Source organism: Falco punctatus, assembly GCF_963210335.1.
Source record: "Falco punctatus genome assembly, chromosome: Z".
Lineage (NCBI taxonomy): Eukaryota > Metazoa > Chordata > Aves > Falconiformes > Falconidae > Falco > Falco punctatus.
This window is the reverse complement of record NC_137586.1, coordinates 12139610-12159663: the sequence shown is the minus strand read 5'-3', so window position 1 is coordinate 12159663 and position 20054 is coordinate 12139610. Positions and strand designations below refer to the sequence as shown.

Below are 20054 nucleotides of genomic sequence, written 5' to 3'. Positions count from 1 at the left end.
CGAAGAAACATTAGAGGAAATCCTGTGTCAAAACAGGCCAGGCTGTTCCTTGCTCTCTGTATTTCTGCTGAAGGTATCCAACCCCCCAGCAGCTTCACCGGCACTGGTGGACCCGCGGCAGGGGCCAAGCAGACCACTGCCAACATTCGTAACCCGGTTTATTTATTAGGAGACTACGCTTCCAGTTTCACATGAGAAGGTCTTCATTTTCTTCCCACTGCTAAAACAACAGCTTAACATAAAATAAAAGAACAATGTAACATTTGCACTGTTTATAGCTAGGGGAGTTGTTTGCCTCTAATGGACAGCTAGTCTATATATTAACATTTTCCTGTTGTTTTCCTTATTTGCCTTGCTGGTTTTCAGTTTCCCTTTAGTGATCAATTTCCCTCCTCATTGAGAACAAACTACTGATGACAGTGTGCTGGCAGGTATCTTACCAGAGATACCTCCAAGGCATTTGAAGTAAGTTGTTTAATCAACCTCACCCCTACTATGGATGAATTAGAATAATTAGTATTTTAGGTCTGCTTTAAGTGAACTCTGTTTAGTAAGTTAAGAGAACAAAATACATTAAACAGATTTGGGGTTGGACAGTCTTTGCCAGCTCCAGCTGAAATGACCAAGGGGTCAGTCAGCACAAGATGTTGGTCGAGCTGCTAATTGCTGGCAAAAATCGGCTATCAGCAGAAAAATCAATTCCCATTGGGTTTGTGTGCATAATACATCCCAGATACTTCCAAGCTGTACTGTAATAAAATTAGAACTTACTAAGAACTTCCCCTGCCCCAAAACAAGTGCAGCCAGTATGAAACCCAGCACAGGTTCTGTTTGTCAAATAAAGTTGTTAATGACCAAGGCTCAAACCCATACTTAGGTGCCTAAATAAAGGACAAGTTGGTTTTCTCCCTGTTTTTTTAGTAGCAGTACCATTTGAAAAGTATAACTTGCATCTGTATGAAGGCCTAAAGCAGTCAGTGGAACTCATTCTGTCAACTGCAATGAGTTTGGGATGGGGCTGCAAATTATTAAGAGGAAAACTTCTGACAGCAGCTGCCAATGGCCTTTGCAGAAGCTCTGTTCATTCCTTCAGGAGCTACTGTTGAGCAATGCAAAATATTTTGAAATTTCCTCTCCAGGTACAGCTGTGTCTAGGTGAGAGAGACCATTAAAAAGCTGCCTCAAAGCCTGTGTTCAACTTTATTGTGTAAATACCTAAACTCTTTACTATTTCCTTCCTGTGTTGTGTTCATCTAGACTATTTTAGTAGATGAACATTGTTACAGTCTTTGCACATTTGTTTTTCATTTGAACTCAGATTAGATATTGTGGCAGGAATGCTAACATGGTCATTTCAGCCAAGTTTTTATTCCAGACACAGCTGTAGATTAGCCAGACTATGACCCTGAAAAACACTGATTGCTGCTTTGAAGCAGGCTTTTGGAAGGGCTGAATTGGGAGAGACAAAACTGTGTAAAATATTTTACCTACTTTTACACCAGCTTTTTATAGGTTTCCAGCATTCAAGCTCAGACTTTGGGGACATCAAGTTTGTGATGGTGTCTGCATCCCCTGGTGTTTTATCCTTAGCATTCACCCCAGTAGAATTAGGTTCCTGGGCTTTGTAAGAGAAACAATGATGGACACTAGAGTAATTTACAGGTGAATCAGATGTGGTGAAAAAAACCTGATGATCAGTTATGCTTAGATTTTGAAAGGTGTTAACAATGACTACTCATTTGATTTATTATGCTGCGTTTACTTCAAGGTTACTGGTACACATCATAAACCAGAGTGTAGGTACTTATGAGTATATCTTCAAATATACCTGACCACTTTATACCACTGGAAAGGTCAACATCCCTGGTATCTGCTGGAAAGACAACACAACTAGGTTCAAGCAGTCCAGCAATTTCCTGCAGTGTTGATGATAACTTTCAGATACAGGTGGTGGATAAGCCAGCAAAGCAAGGTATGTTCTTAGACCTTGCATTCACGAACACAGAAGGACTGGTTGGGGATGTGAAGGTTGGGGGCAGCCTTGGCTGCAGGGACCATGAGATGGTGGAGTCCAGGATCCTGCATGGAGGAAGCAGGGCAACAATTAGGACTGCAAGCCTGGACCTCAGGAGACCTAACTTGGCTTCTTCAAGGACCTACTTGGAGAAATCCCATGGGTTAGGGCTCTAGAAGGTCAGGGATCCAAGAGAGCTGGCTAATATTCAAACATCGCTTCCTTCAAGCTCAGCATAAGTACATCCCCATGAGTAAGGAAACAAGCAAAGGGGGCAGGAGACCTGCATGGATGAGCATGGAGCTTCTGGCACAACTCAAAGAGAATAAGGAAATTTAAGGAATGTGGGAAAAGGGACAGGTCACTTGGGAGGAATATAGGAATGCTGTCAGGACATGCAGGGAGACAATGAGGAAGGCTAAGGTCCATTTGGAGTTAAGTCTGGTGAGGGATGCCAAGGACAACAAAAAGGACTTCTTCAAGTACATCAGGAGAAGGATGACCAGGGAAAATGTGGGCCCTGCTGAATGAGGTGGGTGTCCTGGTGATGAAGAATACAGAGGAGAATGCTGCCTTTCCTTCAGTCTTTACTTCCAAGGCCGGCCCTCCAGTTTCCCAGACCCTGGAGGACCCAAGAAAGGAAGTCTGGAGAAAGGAATAGTCTCCCTTGGTAGAGGAGGATAGTATTAGAGATCACTTAAGTAAACCTGACACCCACAAATCTGTAGGTCCCGATGGGATGCACCCCCAAGTTCTGAGGGAAGGAGCAGATGTTATTGCCAAGCCACTCCCCATCGTCTTTGAAAGGCCTTGGAGGACAGCAGAGGTGCCTGAGGACAGGAGGAAAGCCAGGGCCACTCCAGCCTTCAAAAAGGGCAAGAAGGAGGATCCAGGAAACTACAGGCTGGTCATCCTTGCCTCCATCCCTGGAGAGGTGATGGAACAGCTTATCCTGGTGGTCATCTCAAAGCATGTGCAGGAAAAGGGGTCATCAGGAAGAGTCAGCATGGGTTCACCACGGGGAAATCATGCCTGGCCAACCCGATAGCCTTCTCTGATGGAATGACTGGCTGGGTAGATGAGGAGAGAGCGGTGGTGGATGTTGTCTGCCTTGACCTCAGCAAGGCTTTTGACACTGTCTCCCATAAGATCCTCACACATAAGCTTAGGCAGTGTGGACTAGATGAGTGGACAGTGAGGTGGATCGAGAGCTGGCGGAACAGCAGAGCTCAGGGGTTGTGATCAGTGGTGCAGAGTCCAGCTGGAGGCCTGTAGCTCGCGGTGCTCCCAGGGGTCGGTGCTGGGTCCGGTCCCGTTCAACTCATTCACCAATGACCTGGACGAAGGGACTGAGCGCACCCTCAGCAAGTTTGCTGATGATGCAGAACCGGGAGGAGCGGCTGACACACCAGGAGGCTGCACTGCCGTTCAGAGAGACCTGGACGGGCTGGAGAGTCGGGCAGAGGAACCTCATGAAGTTCAACAGGGGCAAGTGTAGGGTTCTGCCCCTGGGGAGGGACAACCCCAGGCACCAGCACAGGCTGGGGTGACCTGCTGGGGGGCAGCTCTGCGGAGAAGGACCTGGGAGTGCTGCTGGGCAGCCAGTTGCCCGTGGGCCAGCTGCGTGCCCCGGTGGGCAGCCAGTTGCCCGTGGGCCAGCTGCGTGCCCCGGTGGCCAAGCAGGCCAGTGGGACCCTGGGGGGCATGAGGAGGAGCGGGGCCAGCAGGTCGAGGGGGGATCCTCCCCCTCTGCTCTGCCCTGGTGAGGTCCCACCTGCAGTGCTGTGCCCAGTGCTGGGCTCCCCAGTTCAGGGGGGACTGGGAACTGCTGGGGAGGGTCCGGTGGGGGCTGCAAAGACCATCAGGGGACTGGAGCACCTGGCTGGTGAGGAAAGGCTGAGGGAGCTGGGCCTCTTTAGCCTGGGAAGGCTGAGAGGGGATCTTACCAATGTCTACAAGTATCTTAAGGACAAATGTCCAGAGGACGGGGCCAGGCTCTTCTCAGTGGTGCCCAGCGACAGGACAAGGGGCATTGGGCACAAACTGCAGCACAGGAAGCTCCGTCTGAATCTGGGGAAGAACTTCTTCACCTTGAGGGTGACAGAGCCCTGGAACAGGCTGCCCAGAGAGGTTGTGGCATCTCCTGCTCTGGAGACATTTGAAACCCGCCTGGATGCGACTGTGTGCAACCTGCGCTAGGAGACCCTGCTTTAGCAGGCGGCTGGACTAGATCAGGGGTCCTCAAACTGTTTAACCAGGGGGCCGGCACATGGATGCAGTGTCAGGCAGTCATCTGTGGCTGCTTGGTTCCCCCCCCCAACCCCTGGCAGGGGGGGTGGAGGTTCTGTAAATACTGGGGGGCGGATTGAGGACCCTGGGGGGCTGTATCCAGCTTGCAGGCCGTAGTTTGAGGACCCCTGGACTAGATGATCTCCAGAGATGCCCTCCAACCCTGACTGTGCTGTGGCGCTGTGATTCTGTGAAATGTGATTCAACCTGTAATTGTTTTTAACCTCAGACTTCCAGGACAGTAGTAATCTGCTCTGCATCTCAGACATCTGCAGTTTTATTTATTTATTCATCTTTAAGAAGTGATTTAGTTTTGGTGTCCGAGACATTCCCAAAGGGGATTTACCAGGGACTGTGACAGAAAAGTTAATCTCCAAAATGAAGCAGATTCTGCTGAATTCTAAGCAAAACACTTTCCTTTCTGGAACTGGATTGAATTTGCACCATTAAAGGGGTGCATGTGTTCTGCTTTACCTTTGATTAGAAGAGGCTCATCTCTGCCGGTGTCACGAACCCCTGAACCAGGCAGAAGGACCAGAGCCCAGCTCATGGGAATCACATCAGTAAGTTGAGGTTGGTTTATCAGAGCTGGAGGGGAAAGGGAAGTTTGGTGGATGATTGAAGTCTGTTACAGCAGTTGCTCCAAGCAATGGCAGTACTTGTGTTGTAGCTGTAGGACCAATGTCACCAACGAAGGGGGCACACACCCAAGGTTTCAGGCCCTTCCTCAAGCATGACTGAAAATTGAAGGTGAGCTTTTACTTTAAGTATGTGTGTGTTGTTATTTCTCTTCTAGTATGTCTGATTCCTATTGCCTTGCATCAAAAAACTCCCCAGTTTTTGTTTTTCTGCTAGACACACCAAAATTTCCAGACAGCTGACTATGTCTCGATCATTTCTAAGAAGCTGGGCTTGCAAGCACTGTTCCTTTGCATTTGATTACTTCATGCTTGTAGGCCAATTAGATAACGTTCAAATAATTGGTATGTTTATGCACATTCAGGGCTGAAAATGACTGTGGTTTGAGCTGTGCTACTACCTGCTTTGCTGGACTCATAGCACAGAGCTGGGTGGAGGTGGAATTAATTGCTAACCAGTTATCTTATCTGAAAAGCCATTGAGTTAGGAGAAGAAGCACTCAGGTGATGTGTAATTGGGTGAGGGGATGACTCCGCACTTCAAAGAGGCTTGTGGGATTCTCTTTTCTCCAAGCAACAGTACTGCAAATGAAATGAGCACAGTTAAGGCAGGCAAGGGCTTGTTTTGGGAAATACTGGCGCTCTGCAGAGACGTCGCTGAGCCGCTGATGTGAAATTGCAGCATCACGCTGGGAACCAAAAGGTGGTGCTGTTACTGCAAGGAAGAGGAGAAAAAAAAGTGGATTCCTATCTCTTCAGCGGTTGCGACGCTCGAGGGCTATCAACGTACAGGACACCTGGTGCTGGTGGGCAGAGCCCACGAAAGCGATGAAACTCGACACAAAAATATGCATCTGGAAGGAGGGAAAGAAAGAAAAGGGGGAAGGAAGGAAATAAGACTTTCACCTTGTGCAACATCAGACAGAATACAAGATTGGAGAGAAGTGGCAGGGGATGCTGGGCTTTCCAGGGCAAAGAGCCCATCACGTTCTGCAAGGAGACAGCCACAAAGCTGTTATTTGAGATAAGCATAAATAGGGAAATGGAAGCATGAAATGTCCTCAAAAGTAAAGGGAAAAGTAGTGGGAGAGTGTGAAGATCCTTAGCATGGAAGTGGGTAGCAGCAAAATGTAACCAAAACCTTCCTGAGGTGGTGTCTGCCTTGGTCTTTGCAAAGGCATACATCAAATGTGACATTGACCTAGTCAGACCTAGACAAATTGCATCTATACTGGCACAGTAATAATATTTAGGTGCTGTGGAGGTGGATTAGAGGAGAACTGGTGGTCCAGCAGGAAAAAGTCTTGTTTCTTGTATGTCACCTTGTGAAACTCCTTCCCATGGCAACCCTCACACTGTGGCCGGGAAAAGGTCTACATCCAACTTCTGCTTCTGAAAATACCTTGGTATCTCTGTCCAGCTTAGCAGACATTTGATGTGTGTTGAATTCTGTCCTTTGGGGCTGAAATTCTCCCCAGCCACTTTTGGGACCGTGAGATTTGCACAAATGAGTGATTTCAAATTCCCCCTTGGAAGGGTCCCTCAGAGATGACTTTAAACAATGGTGTGAAGTTCAGTGCAGTCTTGGCTGTTGGGAAGTTGCTGTCTCAAGTCATTTGAGGAAACATCAAGGTATCCAGGCTCTACCACCATTGCTGCCTGGCCATGAGATATTGCAGTGACCATCTGAGGCATTTGGTATGGCGTTCTGCATCCTCCTCTTCACTCTGCTAGGTCACAGGTACAGCCCCACTGTGTAAATCTGCAAAGGAGGGTCTGAACCAATGTTTGTCCTCTCTCCCTGTGACTACTAGACTTACTGAATGACTGCAATAGGGTATTTGTTAAATTAATTGGAAACATTGCTTAGGAAAGGGCTGAGCTGTGCAAGACACCACCCACACCTAATTTTTGTGGTTGCAGATTAATGGTGTAAGTGTCCACTGTGTTGTTCAACTCATGTGTGTGTTTTTGAGCTGAAGTATCTTTTATTTTTGCAGTTTTTCCTGGCTCATTTTCCTTCACAAAGGTAAAGAAAAATAGGTCCAGGAAGAGCAATGGATGACAAGGGAAAAACAGAAGGGTGAAGGGTTAAAAAATGTAGGATGAGGAGCATGAACGGGGACCCCCAGCACCCAGGTCTCCCTGGAAGTGCTCTGTCTTAGCTCTGTCACTCATCTGTGGTTTGCTGTGCCCATCTCCCAGTGCCTTTCCTGGGCTGTGTCCATCCAGCACCTGAACTCTGGACACTGCTGTATGTTCACGAGGGTTAGACCTCCTAGAAAGTAGCTGCCATACAAACTCATGTTTCCTTCAGGAGGTAAGAACTGGACACGCACTATATTTGCTCTCTACTTAATGACGCGCAGCTCTGATTAATACCAGCAGGACTGAATTGGAGGCATCGATTGGAGTGGAGCAGCCATAGACCTGCAATCAAAATCTTAGTAATCAGAAACATGCCAAAGAGTAAATGTATGTGTCAGCCTATCCCTATGACATAGGTGTGTTGTACCTGAACAAGAGATAAGTGGAAATAAACAAGAAATGTTTGGAAGAGCAGTCGTTCTGTTTCTCTGTGTGCTGGGGAGCTTGCATGTGGCTCAGGGTTTCTCACTGTGCAGTGATATTCTTGTTTGTACTGGATGTTTCTACTTCTTATCGTTAATGTCTTAACTCTGGGTCAGTTTATTCAGGTTTAATGACTATTCCACTGCGTGTTTTTATTTCAAGCACATGGTGGGGGGAGCATTTTGTTTGCTGTTGCGTGGCTCTTTCAGGAGGTTGATCTTGGGTCATTGGTTGAACTAGTAGATGAATGATAGGAGTGCCTGTTGTGGTCTCCTTTTCTTTCTTTCTTTCTTTTTTTATACATGTGTTTCTCATTTGTGTCTTATATTCCCTTTTCTGCTTGGTAGAGGGTTGTCAGTGAGGACCAAAAACAATGTGGTTCCTAGGGGACAGTCTTATCCTACATTCAAGCGTGTCTCCCATAGAGCGAGGGAGATGGTCTTGTGGTTTCTGCATAGAGCCATGGAATTAAATGACCCATACTTTTTTCTGGGTGTTGTTACAATCTTTTTGAAGAAATCATGACAGGGAATTTAATTTTAGGATATACTTCTGGTAACATAAAAAGGCTGTGGCTTCAGCAGAAAGCAAATCAGGTTGTTCTGTCTTCATTTCTGCTTGTGTAGGAGGCCTTGGTGAACACAGAGGAGGAACGTGTGTTTCCTAGAGGATACTCTCTGAGTGGGGGATATCAAGTTGTAATAAAGTGAGTTTTCTGGGTAGTTCCTACAGTATCTTCTCATGCTTTTACAGACACAAAGAACAGCTTCCAAAAGCTTCTGTACCAAACACTTGCAGAGCCTGGGCTGGCAGGAGTTTCTAAATGCACATCTGGAATACAAAGACAGTGACCTCTGTGTTTACCAGCAGCTTACAGATATGTCTGTTCATGAGTGAAATAGAGAAACCGCCATGTAAGCTGCTTCCCGTACTTCAGGCCACGGTGACAAACCATCCAAGCTGTACAGTGCTTCAGAAGGCCAGGGAGTATTTCACGGCAAAAAGTTTGAACTTTCTCACTGAGAGGTAGACTCTGGTAGTTTTCTCATCCACCTGATGGATGTCTGAATATCCTTCTGAAGAGCTCTGAGGGATGTCCTTAGAGGCCTTTCAGTGGGATGTGTAATGGATTTGAAGCATCTCCAGCACTCATGCCTGTGGCTTATTTTGCTTAACATGCAAAAGGGGTTTTGCCTTTCTGCAGATAGGCTTGATTGAAAGTGAACCTTTGCCTTGGAAGATACAGTGGGTTCTCCATGACGGTACCTTGTCCTATACTCTGGGTCACAGTGGGGAAGGTGAACTTTAGATATGAGTCCCCTGAGTGGGAGAACTGGAGCTGCCAGAGACATAAGGTTCCCGCTTTCTCTTTTCACAAGGTCTTTCACTACTTTGTACTTAAAGAAGCATGAGTGCATTATTCTGATTATTTTTTTAGAATGAAGATGTAAACAGAAAGGCTTCTCTCTGATTTAAATTTGCAATACCATGGAAAGCACATAGGAAAAATGAAGAATCCTGTCACAATTGATTTTTTGGGGAGAGTGGAGTGGGGTGTGCCATTTCTTCATGTAGTGTAATGTTTCCAGCTCTGTGCAATGTGGTTTCTCTATGAAAAGGTGTTAACTTCCACCCCCCATCTCCAGCCTATGGAGAACTCCCTTTATATTAAATATCTCTGCTCTTCAGTATCTCTTCTAAAAGTAGTGTCTTAGATCTTAGGTTTATCCAAGTCCAAAACAAGTCTCCTGCATAGAATAATCTGGACTCTTACGAATTTTTTGCAATATTTTGAAATCTGAAAAGGTTCTCAAAACTCAGTGAAATGTTTGAGTCTTTGTAACACTTCTTCCTCTTTAGAAACAATCTTACAGTCCTGCACAAGGGCTGGAAAGACCTGAATATACCTGAGCCTGCTATAGAATCCTTCCATGACACTGGTTGAATCATTTAATTAATTTTCCTAACTTACACCTCCAAAGGGGAACACTAATAATTCCTTGCTTTATCAGGTTGTTGTGACAATAAATTTTATACACGTAGCTTTAGGAGGGATGTGACTGGATTCTACATTGCCAAAAGCCAGATAAATATTTGATCTGGTTGGGGTTTTTTGTGGACTTTGCCACTCCTCCCCAATAGCTTCTTTTTAAATATTATTAGTAGTAGTATGTGCCTGCAGGTAGAGTCAGAGACTGACTTGCAGTCACTGTGGAACATTTTGAGGTTGATTTGATGTTCATTACAAGCACAAGCAATTGCAGATAGAGAATTATTGGAGTGATTTGATCTAGCTAAAAAAGGGGAGAGCCTGTGGAGGTTAGGGTGGTTGTTCATAGCATAACTCCTTAAATGATCTCTGCCCTGTTCTGAAATTCAGAAGGAGAGAGTCAATTTAGATTCCGTCATTTGGAATGGCTCAGTAGGTTGGGCATGGATCAAGCTTAGTGCCTGAGAAAAGAACAAACGTAAGGGAGGGAGAGGGGAAAACTGTAATGAATTTATATTGAGAAATTTTTCCCATATGGAGTAGCTGTTCCAACCTAAGAGTGATTTTTTTTCTGATGTTAATGATGTACATGATGAGATAATCTGCAATAACAAATTCTTCCCAGTTCTTGTACATGGGCAAACCCCACTGACTGGGAAATGTTGCCAAACTTGTCTGCAGCATACAAAGCAATAACTAAGTTCTGTAAAGGAAGTGTATTTAATGAGTGACATCTGCCTCTCACTATATCTGCCATCTCCATGGCAGTAATTGCCTCATTTATGTGAAAAAAATGTTTGATTCTAATGTCTATCGACGACATCCTGCATAGCATATGTTGCAGATTAACATAGTTGATGCTGAAAGCTTTCATAATCACTTAAAAGTACAGTAGCCATTATGCTATATGAGTACAGAACAAATTTGTTTAAAACAAATTATGGAATGGTTCAGAGCTCTGTGTGCATATGTGTAAAAGCTATTTTCATGTAAAAATCATATGCAAAAGAATGAAATGAAGTCAGTCTTGCTTGCAAGTCAGCTCTTGCTTGGAAGGCAAACACACTCCTGTGGCAGCTGTGTGCCTTTCTGTCTCGGGTTTAATGGCTTGTTTTTAAGTAGACTTCTTTGTCCTAGGTATTGTGGATTTAAGGGACTTGTATGGCTGGGGTTGCAGCTACATGTATGTTGTAAGCTTGAAGCCTCTTCAGTGAATAAAGGTCTTCTACAGATCTATACAACAGCCCCCAGAGAAGTTTCCTTTATTTTGGACAGTGGAGGATGAAAATTTTCTGTACTGATGCCATAGAATTGTGAGCGCATGTCTCCTTGGCTTTTGGCTCCTTTCTTCTCACTTCCATAAAAACTCCTAAGACTTTATTTAGCCAAGTATTCCTTGTTGTATCTGCTCAATTCCTTTGTACCAGCACTTTCCATTCTCTGAGGCTTTCCCTTGGCTGTTCAGCACCATTACAGCATTATTGTTTCGGTTGGCCAAAAAGGCATGACTCTACACTGAAGAGACGCTGACCTCATGAAAGCCACATAATTTTCCCTGATCCTTTCAGCACAAAAAGAGGTAATTCTTATTTTCTCTATTCCACTTTGAGTACTTGCCAAAATTCCAAATTTCAGCCTATGTTCTTGTCATTGCATCATGCTTTTTACATGGGTTTTCTAAGCAATACTTGAGGGGAGACCAATGCTGGTGCCATTTAAATCGATGCTAAACCTCTTATGTCCTTTCAGTGGTCTGGAGACCAATGCTATGCAAGTGCTGACTGCTGCTAACAGCCTTGATGTGAGGGTCTGATCCCAGTGATGTCCCTAAGTGTTGTTGGTTTTGGTTGAGGACTTTTTTGGCCAGCTGGGACCTAACGGGAATTTTTCATGAAAATGACTACTTCCACCTCTGAGATATCAACCACCACCAGAACCATAATTAAAGTCTGTTAAGGAATGAGATGTACAATTCTACTTTCTACTACAGAAACACATCTCTCTCCTAGTATCTGACAAAATTTTAAAACTTTGAAGAACAGTGTTTCAACATGTTCCTGCAACACTATTGTTCTGAGTAATTCTGCTAACCAGCAAGGATTAGACAACTGAATCATACCAGTGTTAAAAAATATAGTCCAAAAAGGAGAAGGAGTACCCTTCTTCCATCTTCTGCGCCATACTCTAATTTTTGCCCATTTTCTAGCTTTCAGCGTAGTGTGTGTTAGATGATGGAAAGTGGATAATTCCTGTTAAGGCCTCTCTCTCTTTTTTTTTTTTTTTTCTTCTTTTCTTTCCTTTTCCAGTGACCTTTGTTCTGGCAGAGAAAGCCACGATATGCATTTTTATAGAGAACAAAATTAGCTAAAGGAGGCCTAGGTCAAGTGGGAATCATCTATATTGAAACAAACAACTAGAGGAATCCAAAATGGAGCACAACTTGTATGTCAGCAAGTTTGCCTGGAAAATACTTTGTGGCACTTGCCAGAAATAAAAAGTTTTGGCTGTGGCAGAACTTTAGAGGAAGGGAAATGGGGAAGTGACAGCAGAATTTTTTAAGTTAAACTAGTTATGTAGAGATGCCCGTGGTAACTTCATTGCTCTTCTGTTGCATTCCAGCCCCAGCCCCAGTGTGTGAGGCTCTGTGGTTTCAGGCTTCCCTAAAGCCTGACACAGGAAAATAGTCCTATTCCAGCAAGATGAACAGGCTTGAGTTCTTCCTTTGCCTCTTTGTATGACCTCAAGTAAATGACATGTCCTGGTAGATCTTATTCTTGGTTGTCTAATCACATATCCACAGGTGTGTGCTTCAAACCAATTTTTCCAAACTATTTGGTTTTGGGATTCCTTTTATCTGGTAATCAATGATTCTAGTCTAGATCTGAGAATTCCTGTCAAAACTGTTACAGTTCTGTGACGGGTTTAAGTTTTAACTAGTTAGCATTTCCTAACAGGGAAAAAGTACTTTTTTTTGAGAGGGTTCCCATCTGGTACTGCTCAGATCACTGTATCTGGCATTTCTCTGAAATGAAAACAGATGGAAACTTTTAGGGCATTTAACCCTGCTCTTCTTGTTTCTGGTCATTTGCCTTCAGGAGGTGGGACTTAGAGAAAAACTACATCTGGTAAGATGGGTAAGAAAATTTGAAAGTTGTCATTACTGAGTGAGGCAGTCCTGAGAAGCTCCTTAAGTGTCATCTTCTTGATTTATAGCTGATTAGTTTGCAGCCTCCAGTTCAATAGCTTGACTGCAATGATTCTCATTCGACCAACTCGGGAACAGTTAAGATGTCACTTGCACTGCGCTTGCTTCTTCAGTTTTTCCCTTTTTTTTTTTTTTTTTTTTCCTTTTTCTTTTTTTCCTCTTTTGGCAAAATTCTCCCTTTTTGCATGTCCCCTTAAGGAGACTATAGCCTGTAAATATGTCTGTCATCCACATATTAAAGAACAAGGTGGAAGGTACCCTAGACATCCATGTCTCTGTTCCCCACTGAAAGGGAAAGGACAGAAGATGCTGTATCGATCAGACTTCAGAGACTCTCAGAAGAGGGCACTGTTAGTATATCTATTAAGTGAAGACTCAACTTACCCAGGACTTCTGACTCTGTTGCTAATTTTGGACAAGGCATGTCTCTTGGTGCAATGGGAGTTGGAGAAAGGGCAGGAGAGTTTTGCTTTCCACTTTGGTCTCTGATTGAAGTTGTTTCCTAGAATAGAGTTGTTTCCTGGGAACCTTGAGTTGATATGGGGCTGAGATCTCTAGGCAGTGGCATCTTATTTCTTAATTCTATTCCAGGACTGGCACATACGTGTAAGGAAAATGTTACACTTAAAACATGTATGCACCACAAAGAGCAGCTGCAATGGGTCAGGATAAAGGTCTATCCAGCTATCTACTCTCTCTCTAAAAATGACCCATAACAGATGCTTTAGGAAGAATTTAGTAAATAAATTTCTTACTCAGTGACTTCTAGAGCCAGAGACGGTATCTTTGTTTTATCCTGATGCATTTTTATGCTGTAGATCCATGAGGTGGGTTTTTGAATCCATGCAAAACATCCAGGGATCCCATGTCAGTGAATTTTCAGTTTAAACAGACTTTGTGGGAGGACATATCTCCTTTTGTTCACTTTGAAGCTGCTTCTTTCTGTCCCTTTGACAACCACTTCCTCAGGGCTGTGGGGGCCTTCTACTGCCCTGCACAGCACTATTAGCCATGCACGCAATGTGTAATCCTAACTTTGTCCAATAAAAAAAGCACTCTGGTGAGCTGCAACACAGCCCTGACATCAGTTCGGATGCTGAAGTGACTCTCCTTTCTATCCCTCTTTCCCTTCCCACTCCAAACTACCCCAAGTTGTTTTAGAGCAATGGAAACACCATATGTTTCCCAAAGGGGAGCAACTGCTATGGAAGTCAACATGTCATTCTACTTCAGAGGGGGCTAGCTCCAAGCTGTGTGAACATAAGTGGCTCTGGACCACTTGGTAGTGCCTTTAAGTCTTTACTTGCTTTCTAAGCTGTGCAAAGACAGTCCAAAAGTTCTGAGCACAGGAGTATAGGTGGGTTACTTTCTTGGAGTGTCCCTTGCAGCTGTTCTGCAAAATCAAACCTACCTTCTGTTCTCCAGGTTTGGACCAGGTGGAGATGGAGGGTCCTGCAAGAAATGATGTTGTCAGGGTGCCAGGTCTGCAGGGAGGCATAGGACACATTTTCTTTGAATTACCTTGGGGTACCAGTATAGCATGGAAGTTTCTTTCTGGAAAAGGCTTGAAAGTGAAGCCCCAGCCAATTTTGATTAACTTTGATTTTCAGCAGCAGTGCCTGAGCGGCCCTTGCCTACTGTTGCCTCCTGGGTTCTGACTTCTGATGTCCTTAGTCATACAGGCACTGTCTTGTACCACACAAGCTGCTGCATGTTGTACTGTGTGTGAGCTGGTGTTTGTCCAACGAACTCTTAAACTAGCCCCCAAAAGAGCCAGGGGACAAGAAAGGGGAAAGAAATTGTAATTGTTTCTTACAATGGCATTGCTGCCAAAAGAAGTACATGTCAAACTGTCTATGCATATCTGGTAGCACTATTTCTTGCCATATTTGTGTTTAACCCCGTGTCTTCATAAATACTGTGGTGTGGATCTAAACTGTGGGTCATCATATTCTTATCTTTAAGTCCATTCCTTCAACGTGTTAATAAAAGAAAAATTCTGTCTGCTTACAGTCCAATATATTTTCATAACAGCAGTAACTAAATTAAGGAATAAATCCAAGATCTAAAGAGGTCTTTCCAGTCTCCTCAGTCACTTCTCCCTGGAAATTAAGCTAGCATCTCCTTGTGTTATTGTAAGTGAGGAGGCAGAAGAGTGATTCCTGATGAATGCCAGCACATGAGTGAGCAGAAAGCAGAGCAAAGGTTCACTCCTTCAAGTCCAGAGGTCTTGACTTCTTTTCACTTTGCTTTGTACCTCTGCATATCATTGGAAGTTTTTTTGTTGGTTTGTTGGTTTTTTGTTTTTTTTTTTTTTTACAAGAATGCAAAGCAAAATAAAGCTCTGTATCTGGGAGTTTGTTCTTACACAGAGATCTGGTGTACAGAGGTTCTTTCCTTTGACAGGACTCTACTTCTGTGAGGCTTCCACATACAATATTTAAGAGATTAGTCAGTACAAAATACTAAGTCATCAGCATTGTCCTTCTGGACTCATGATTGCTACAGCCTTGATGCAGTTTGTTGCTTTCCAAGTAGAAGCAGGAGGTTTTTTATGGACATTTACTTATGCTACCATGGAGCAATTGCTTAGAGCTGTGCAGCTCAGTCCCTGTGAACGGTCTCTGGTTTACCAAAAGGTTTTGCTTAGAAAAGAGGGTTTAATAGAAAGAGTTCACTGAACAAAGTTTGCATCGTACACTAGCAAAACAGCTTCTCTGACATTTGTACGTTACCTTACGTTAGAAGATATGTGTTTTGTGTAAGCTAAAAATCACAAACGGCAAACATAAAGAAGTGTTGGGAAATGGGTAAATAGCAAATTACTGAAATGGTGATTCATTTCTCAAAAAGAAAAATTGAATCCATGAGAACCTGTCATTTCCCCCAGCCACACAGAAGATTGTATTGCTGAGAACAAGACTCACTTCTCTGGAATTTCTGTGCAGTGTTTCAGCTCAAACCTGTTTCTTAAAAAATGAAACAACCACACAATGTGGAGCAACTCATCAGCTAGGGACAGTTCTGACAATGATGCTCGAGATTGCATATTTAAGGCATCAGTAACATCTTCCAGTCTTGCTGGCAGAAGAAAGGAGAGAGCGCTAATTCTTGTTTGTTTATGCTAGTTTTGGCTGTTTTGAATTATTGATATGTCCCTTGAAACTGTCTCTGATCATTTCCCGTTGAGCATGCAGGCATGTGGTGGTAAGCAGAGACCTGGCCTAGCTGCTGGACTTTCTCCTGCTGAACTCAGCATCTGAGCTGTTCATAGCAGCAACAGATGTTTCTGCTTTTTAAGGTCTGTGGGAACCTCACTCGACTTTTTTTCCCCCCTTCTTCCTTGTAGGAACAAATGCCAATACAGCTGAGATCCAAAAAGCTTGACCTCAGCTTTATGTTATTACTGGAAGATATTGCGGCTGCATATCCTATTGTCCATTCTCAAGTAATAAGATGATAGCTATTAATGCTGTATTTGCTTTTTCTCTCATAGTTTCTATGTGTTTGTTATTTAGCTACTTCCTGGCAATAAACAGGGGAACACATAATCACTGTCACCTTCAATGCAAGGGGGTCTGCAAGATTCATCTTGTTTTGAAAGCATTAGGCAAGCCTAGAAGCAAGCTCACCAGCAACAGGAACAACACGTTCCCTTTCTCTTGTTAGTGCTGTAAGCAGTCACCTGGTACATTTTATTAAAGGGATCCATTTCAACACTATGCATAAGGTGTGACTCTGTCCTGGGTGCCCAGACCTTGATATCTCAGGAACCTGAGTAGTATGTGTTAAACTTGAGACTTTCCAAATAAGTGCAAATGTTTGAATTACTATTATTACTACTTTTTACTTTTTTTTTTTTTTTTTTTTTTTAATAAGGCTTAAATCTGAGCCTTGCTTCGTTCACTGTATATCAATAGTATCTGCTTTTGCCAAAGAGACCCTTGCTAGACAGGGGATTTACTTTCAAGAAAAGATGGGCTTTATGCCATATTTCCACAGGTAGTTTCTGAACGTGAATTAACAGATTTAATTTCCAGCAAAGTCCTTAGAAGCATTCTTGGCAGCAGTTGATCGGGGGAAGTGCCAAATTCAAGCATCCCTTGGCCTCCCTACCCAAGTCCAAACATTTTCAAGATGTCAAGGCTCTGTGGCAGGTCTCAGCACAGCCTTTTCTCTGAAAGAGAGCTGGAGCTCACTGAGTGGCCAGAGAAGAGCTGCAAGGCAACGCTGTGGCTGGGCAGGGTATGAAACACATCCCTGCTTTTGCAGCATGGTCTCTGGCTTCCCTCCTGCACTGCAATTGCCATCAGCAGCTCAGAAAATGAGCCATCTGGCTCAGTCTCATGTGTAGAGTCAGGAAGTGGGAATAACATCCCGGGACTGTGTTGGACACATGCAATTCCTGGAGGGCAGGGGTGAGGAGGAGGGCATCTGGGGCAGGAAGGGTCTGTCTGGTATGGTACCCAGCAAAGGAAAACTGATCACTTCTCCCACAGGCCGTTTTGCCACTTAGCTTGTTTGAGCAACTGTTGTCACAAGCCCAGAGGTAAATGCGACTCTTGGTGGTGGTCTCACAAGGAGACCATGTTGGCAAGGTGACTTCGCAATCAATGCATGTTATACTATAATGGCTTAAGGTTATACGGTCTGCCCAGCCTTCTGTCTCAGAACTACATGCCTTCCTGTTCAGGTGAAAAAGAGAAGGTTCTTCCTTGTTCCTGTGCGCCGGGCTCCCAGCCTTCTAGGCAGTAACATTTCAGCTGAATTAGGAGTTTCAGGAGGCTGCTGAGGAAACGTATGCTCTTGTGGCTGTGTGAGCTGGTGCAGGGGTTAAGGTCTGCCAGCCTGATGTGTCAAATGCGATGCTGGAAGGAGAGGAGGGAACCATGTTCTGTCATGGGAAATGCAAATTCCTCCAGCTTTCTGCTGTTGCTGTTTGTTTGGAAATGGCTTAGGACTGAAGAATGAGGCAGATCTGGCAGTGTTTGCTTTACTGAATTTTCTACATGCTGGCCTGGTACTGTGCAGTACAGGGCTATGCCTGGCGTACAGCACCCATGAGACAGCCGGTGAGACTGGATTTCACCCCCGTGATTCAGCAGTAGCAAGGCATACAACCCTCCTCCATACTGGCCGTGGTGGGGATGTAACACAAGGCTGGCTGCTGGGGTGATACCACTTGATGTGCTTTGGTGCTAGTCCCCCTGCAGGGTGGTTCTCAGCGTGGAGCTGCCAGGTGGGGTGCTACAAGCATCTTTCAGGGGGGTCTGTTCCTGTTAGGTCTGTTCCTCTCCTGAATGGCATTAGCCACTGCAGCTCTCCTTGCAATAGCTCAAAGGAGCGTTCGCTTCTCTCTACAGCCCAGAAACAATGTCACAAAATTGCATTGAATGTCAAAGATATCACAGCATTCAGGAACTTCCTTGCATCAGCTGTTCTTTCCAACCATCACTCTTTTCCACATTTTTTTAAATTTATTTATTTTCTAATTTTGTTTCATGCCTAGATCTTGTCTTGGGTCTCTGCCACAGTCTCTGCTCAAGTCCTTAACTTCTCTCGTAGCCCTTGAGAGTCTTCATCATTTCCAAGGTTAATTAATGAGGTTAAGTTTAAGATGGGACTGAGTTTCAAGTATGAAAGGATCAAAATGTAAGCAGTCCCTTTGGTTTGTCTCATAAAATGTGGCTTTCAGTGCATTTGCTCCTGGGAGCCACCTCAAGATGGAGACTTTCCTGGCCTTTACATTGCATCTCAGGATGCTTATCATGTAGCTTTTTCTCAGAGATCCTATAAACAGGTTTGTTACTCAAAAACAGCACTGTATGTAAGGGTTATGGCATGATGCAGTGTGGACAGGCTTTCCAAAGTCTTACTAAAGTAACAGTGAGGGAGAGCATTATTAAATGATATAAAATAGATACCCTCATAATAATACAGATTCTAACATATATGACACATTTTCCACTAATGCTTTGTTAGTTGTTCCATTGCTCTAGTCTCAAATGCAAAGACTCCCTACATTCTTATAATTACAGTAATAAAACCAATAATAAATAAATTATACAAACCTTTTGACTTAGCACATCTAGTGATGTTCACACTGATTTATTTTTTTTATATGTACAACAGCATGGCCTATGTCCTGTACACCTGGGGAAAACCTGAAAGGGACAGTTTGTACTGGAAATTTTGGTATCACACAGTGACAGTAAAGACCTTGGGTCAAGTCATATTGCTGGGGAGTGGTTGTGTGGATAAGACACCAGCATGTTAGCTGGCACAAGGAGGTTTTGCAGTCTGCCTTCAGATTAAGTAAGTAGAGATATGATAAACAATAGGTACTCTAGGTTTTGGAAGTTAATAGCTGCTCGATCTGAAGCTGGGATATGGGACAAGGAAGACAATTCTAATAAAAGCAAGGATGAGACTTAGAGGACCTGAGATTCAAATCTCCCACTGACAAGCTTTATTTCTCTGGCTCAGTGAATTTCAGTAGCTTGGGTTTTCAATATTGATATTTCAATTTTTTTTTCTTTTTTATATCTGTACATATGCAGTGTTTAACAAATCCAGCCTAAGCCTAGGAACAGTTTCAGATTAAATAAAACTATAGCTTTCAGTGACAAAACAGCTCATTAAGGAAACACTTGTGTGTGTCCTGCTAGAAAGCAGCAGAAAGACCTCTGTCCTCCAGAAGACCCTGTCCTCTCTCCCTTGTTCCTTCCCTGACACTTAAAAGTTTTGTAATCCACCTGAGTCAGTAGCACCAGGAACAGAACAAGGGCCTCTTTCTTCTGGATGCTGGGTGTCCTAAACTCTCTTAAATCTACATTTAGCAGTGACTTTGCTTGGCCTGCCAGGATAAGAATGTTTCTGCCATGATTAGTAACTCCTCATAGTATTTTTATGCATATAAAATGTCATGAAAGCCACTGCACATTTTGCAAGGGTAGGCTAAGAAGACAGATTGCTTAACTTGTGGTGACCTCCCACTGAATTATGATAGCCCAGCCTTCTGTGGTATAAATCTGCTCGTCAAATGTTTCCTCTCCGCAACGCAATAATCATCAGTGTAATTTACATTAAAGTAGCTGGTGATGAAATGTGCCTGAAACACAGATGTGTATGATGTGGTGATCCCCCAGTTCCCCTGGGCGCAGTGCAGTGCTGCCTGCACAGAGGCTGGCTCCAGCTCGGGCTGCAGGGCAAGACCTGCTCCCGCTTGCTTGCCTTCTTGTCCTGTGCTCATAAAACCCTTCATGCAATAGGTATCCTAGTCTGTAACTGCTTCTCAGAGACCCTGTGGCAATACTAATAAACATCTTTGTCAACTGGGCTATTCTA

General features: G+C 44.0%; 1 protein-coding gene across 1 annotated transcript in view; it reads left to right on the top strand.

Annotated features, from left to right (window-relative positions):
• Positions 1–20054, top strand: part of PDZD2 (PDZ domain containing 2) — a 193510-nt gene extending 173456 nt beyond the window's left edge. The window contains exon 25 of the mRNA XM_080372582.1: positions 1–20054. This exon is cut by the window's left edge and continues 10554 nt beyond it. The gene's annotated coding sequence lies outside the window, so the exon portion shown is untranslated.